Below are 5,000 nucleotides of genomic sequence, written 5' to 3'. Positions count from 1 at the left end.
TTGACTAAGCTTCTTCTCGCTCTACTGAAGGGAGAGGGACTTGCTAATCGACTTTATTTTAAAAACTCTCCCTTTGTTTCAGTCATAATTACCTGCAAGCGTTCTCCTCACAAAACTCATCACCTTTCTACCTCACCGCTATTGTGTCCCCTCTGGGCATTATTAACAGGAAAGATAAAATAAAATAAAAAGAAAGTAAGAAAAGCAACTTACAAAATACTCAAACCAGGTTTTTTTTCCCTTTTTTTTCTTCCATTTCAGTCTGGCGTTGGTGATCGAATGTAATTTTTCCCCGCGACACTCCCGGAAGTCTTGTCAGTAGAACCACTTTTTCCAGAAGGCGAAAAATGCTAACAGAAAACGAGAGAGCGATGGCTTCTGCTGCTGCCGGACCGGAGTGGAGGGAGGGAGGGGGGACGAAAGAAACTAAATGAAAAAGGAGATAGAAGTGGTTTGCATTTGTCCCGCCAAGAGTCTCTGGGTCCAGACATAAGAATAAAAGAAGAGAACGAAAATAGGAAGAGGAATTGGGAAAGAATTGATGTATTTCTTCGATTTACTTTCCTTTTTGTTTGCTTATTCTTTATTTCCTATTGTCTGAAGAGGAAGAAGAAGAGATCGAAAAGGCTTTTAGGAGGACTTATTTCATCTCTCTCTCTCTCTCTCTCTCTCTCTCTCTCTCTCTCTCTCTCTCTCTCTCTCTCTCTCTCTCTCTCTCTCTCTCTCTCTCTCTCTCTCTCTCTTCTTCTTATTAAACTCAACTTTCGGACGCAACTTTTCCTTTAAATTCTTTCTTTCGAGCTGTGTATGGATGAAAGGACAGATAGATGAGGGGAGAGAGAGAGAGAGAGAGAGAGAGAGAGAGAGAGAGAGAGAGAGAGAGAGAGAGAGAGAGAGAGAGAGAGAGAGAGAGAGAGAGAGAGAGAGAGAGAGAGAATGATAATAAATGTAAATTAGGGAAAACATGCTGAATTGAGAAATAGCTTGAGAGAAGGAGATTCAAGAGAAGGAGGAGGAGGAGGAGGAGGAGGAGAATTGATGATCAGCTTGACATTGTCTTTTGATGAAGTGTTATGAGCGTAATGAAGAGTATTTGAGAGAGAGAGAGAGAGAGAGAGAGAGAGAGAGAGAGAGAGAGAGAGAGAGAGAGAGAGAGAGAGAGAGAGAGAGAGCATTGGTTTAGCTTGAATTTGGGAAAGTGAGAAGTCAACACACACACACACACACACACACACACACACACACACACACACACACACACACACACACACACACACACACACACACACACACACACACACACACACACACACACACACACACACACACACACACACACACACACACACACACACACACACACACACACACACACACACACACACACACACACACACACACACACACTTTAAATTGAGCCACTTATAGGGTGACACACACACACACACACACACACACACACACACACACACACACACACACACACACACACACACACACACACACACACTTTAAATTGAGCCACTTATAGGGTGAAGAGTTAATTCTCTCTCTCTCTCTCTCTCTCTCTCTCTCTCTCTCTCTCTCTCTCTCTCTCTCTCTCTCTCTCTCTCTCTCTCTCTCTCTCTCTCTCTCTCTCTCTGAATATTAGGGTTCGTTATATTGAGATAAATTGCTAAGCCTCTTTTGCGTGTGTGTGTGTGTGTGTGTGTGTGTGTGTGTCCATATTCTTAAGAGGTTTTAGCAGTTATGACTAAAAGATAAAAACAAATATTACGCTTCCCTTTAAGCTACAGAAACATTCATTCTCTCTCTCTCTCTCTCTCTCTCTCTCTCTCTCTCTCTCTCTCTCTCTCTCTCTCTCTCTCTCTCTCTCTCTCTCTCTCTCTCTCTCTCTCTCTCTCTCTCTCTCTCTCTCTCTCTCGATAATAGGTTACATATAGATCAGATAGAATATACACCATGTAGGGCAATAAGATCAGAGGAGAAGGATCCCAGTTACTGTGAGGCAGCTGTTAATGGGATAGTTATAATGTACCTCAGCAAAGCCTCTTGGACAAGGTTTGGGCGCATGGGATAGAGGAGATGGTAGGTTGAAACAGGGAAATAGGAAGTGCCACGTCTAGGGCTGTGTTGGCAATGTGGAGTGGATGCGGCGGGGACTGGAATACTTGGAGCAGAGCGGTTAGTGCCGGAGAAGAGAGCCTGGAGGTTGTCAGACTCCAGGATAGACCGAGCCGGGGATGTCAGGGATGTGTTTAATTCTTTGGATAATGACTCTGGATGCAGGGATTGGAGAGGGAGATTCAAGGTGCTGGGTGATCAGGATTGCAGGGACTGGGGGAGGAGTGTGAAGCTGCTGTAGGATGGTTGGGGATGCAGAGATTGGGGGACGAGGGAAAGCTATGGGGTAATGAATGGGTATTGGGATTAACGGAGGGCATAAATGTTTGGTAGAATGATTGAAGATAGAGACTGAGGGAGGATGTGAAGCTGCGGAATGATGGCAGGAGACAATTATCTGGGCGGAACCTAAAGCTCTAAGGTAATTTTGGACAGAACACTGAAAGACGGGAGATTCTGCAGCCCTTGTATTAACTGGTAAGCCGGCCCCGCGAGCCTTGAGGGTGAGGAGGGGGAGCTGGGAGGGCCTGACGTGCTGCCTGTGGGTGTGCCGGCGTAGCTGCAGCAAGGTATAGTGTTGTAATGTTAACTGAGACATTTTTACTGTATTCATTGCTTCTTTCAGAGATTCATACTACTTTACTTCAGTGTTTGCTGTAAGTGTGGTGGCAGTTCATCTCCAGCCATGTAGAGGCCTGTACAGTCGCGGCCAGAAGTCTTGTATCCTGACGCTCTCACTTCCAGTGTGTTTATCGTGTTCCTTCAGTCTTACGTCCTCTGATCGTCCTTGGAACCTTTCACTTCTCAGGTTTTGTATTGTGGCAGGCAGCACATCGGAGGACTTACGGTTGAGACTTAACGATTAAATTAGTGAGAAACAATACGGCACGTGAATAAACTTAACCATGACCGTACACCTTCGTCTGCGTGCAGATACGAGTACAGGCCGCTAGTGGCTACCTGGGTTTTACACCGTCTGACTCAAGTTACATGTAGTTATAAAGGTATCTGAACAGGGAAGACTTTGTTGGGCTTAACTTCCATTACCACTTGGGCCTTCAGCTGCTCATTATACTCGTTCTTTAGATGCCTCCTGTGGCTGCCTGCACCTGGACCGCGGGATCTGCAGCAGGAAGGTCAGGGTTGCACACAGAACAAGACGAGGTTAGACAATTTTATGGATGGATGCTGAAGACCTACCTTGTGTAGACCACCTGGGCGCGCTCTCTCTCTCTCTCTCTCTCTCTCTCTCTCTCTCTCTCTCTCTCTCTCTCTCTCTCTCTCTCTCTCTCTCTCTCTCTCTCTCTCTCTCTCTCTCTCTCTCTCTCTCTGTCTTACTAATCCCTCGTTTTCTCCTCCTCTTTCTCGGTCAAGCCTTCCTTCTATCGGTCCTTTCAATCTTCCCTTCCTCGTTTTCTTTTTATTTATTTTTTCTTCTTCTTCTTCATCTCCATCTTCTTACTCCTTGTCCTGCTCCTCCGCGTCTCTTCCTGGTGCACTCTAGCCGCCTGCTCACCGCCTCATCTCGTGAGCTATTCGCCTCACAAAGTAGTTCTCCTTTCTTGATAATCTTCTACTCTACTGCCCCACGAATTTTGCCTTTTTTCCTCTCCTGCCCGTCTCCTCGCGAGTTTTTCATTTTTAAGATTGCGTGTTTATTTTATTTACAAGTGAATAAAATTTTTCCGTGTGCGTGGTGGTATTTTTAACTTGTTTTTTCTTCGTCCTTGCTCTCCCTCCCTCTCTCTCTCTCTCTCTCTCCCTTTTTTTTATTTGCATGTGGGTTAATCTAGATAGGTTGTTTATTTTTCATTTTGTTTTCTCGTATGTCCATTTATTTGTGAGTTTATGTGGTGGTTTCTTTTCTCTCTCTCTCTCTCTCTCTCTCTCTCTCTCTCTCTCTCTCTCTCTCTCTCTCTCTCTCTCTCTCTCTCTCTCTCTCTCTCTCTCTTAATTGGGTGGGAATTGCATGTGAAAGCTGGAAAGCGTTCAAAGTCGTACGTTTTGGGGGAAAGGAAAGGAAAAAAGGTTCATTGCATTCTTTTTTCCTCTAGGATGTTCATTCTCTCTCTCTCTCTCTCTCTCTCTCTCTCTCTCTCTCTCTCTCTCTCTCTCTCTCTCTCTCTCTCTCTCTCTCTCTCTCTCTCTCTCTCTCTCTCTCTCTCTCTCTCTCCTGTAATATAGCAAATTCTATATACCTACCTGGCTCTCATAATCCCTCACATTCTCTCCTCGTTTCTTGCAATCATGAAAAAAATTGCCTTCTGAAAGAGTAATGTCCTCGCCTTTGACCTCCGCTGTGTCAATATACTCTGCCTGTCACCTGCTTAATTGCACGGGAACTTTTATATGCACGATTTTGAGGTGTGAGTCTCAGCCGTGTAGTCGCTCCGGCCTCCAGTTTCTCCTCCAATTTCTGGCGGCAGGGTAGCCCAAGTGGAGGCTGCGATGGTTATATGCATAGTTCAGATGGTGTGCCTTATTGTTTTCTGCGCTTTTTTTTTTTTTTTTTTTTTTTTGTAAGGGAGAGGGTTGGGGTTCCTAGTGGTGATGCTGCTTCTCTTCTTTATTTCCTTAATCGTTAAGTGATGATAGTGATAGTAATAGCTGTTTAATCATCAAAGTGCACAATTTTTCGGTGTAAAGGGTCACTTTTGTCTCAAGCCCTATCAAAAAATGTTTGCAATTATATACATACTCGTACATATAAAGTAGACAGCAATAACTACAACAATCTCCAACAATAATAGCAACAACAATAATAACTTGAGATTCCTTTTCTTTACTCATGGAGGAAGTTGTTGGCCATTTAAGGAAATAAACGTGAAAGTTGTTGCATCCGGTGTGAAAATGTTCGCCCGAACAGGGACTCGAAC

At 44.5% G+C, this 5,000-nt stretch overlaps 1 protein-coding gene and 1 non-coding gene across 3 annotated transcripts in view; one reads left to right on the top strand and one right to left on the bottom strand.

Moving 5' to 3' along the window:
- LOC135115858 (adenine phosphoribosyltransferase-like) overlaps positions 1-5,000 on the top strand; it is a 183,532-nt gene that overhangs the window by 47,082 nt on the left and 131,450 nt on the right. The gene's annotated exons all lie outside the window — the stretch shown is intronic.
- The window catches only part of Trnak-uuu (transfer RNA lysine (anticodon UUU)), a 73-nt gene continuing 52 nt past the window's right edge, over positions 4,980-5,000 (bottom strand). Inside the window, exon 1 of the tRNA in view lies at positions 4,980-5,000. This exon is cut by the window's right edge and continues 52 nt beyond it. This is a non-coding gene — a tRNA (tRNA-Lys).

The sequence above is a fragment of the Scylla paramamosain genome, chromosome 30 (genome assembly GCF_035594125.1).
Source record: "Scylla paramamosain isolate STU-SP2022 chromosome 30, ASM3559412v1, whole genome shotgun sequence".
Lineage (NCBI taxonomy): Eukaryota > Metazoa > Arthropoda > Malacostraca > Decapoda > Portunidae > Scylla > Scylla paramamosain.
Note: the sequence above shows the minus strand (reverse complement) of the source record. Positions and strands in the feature narration are given on the sequence as shown.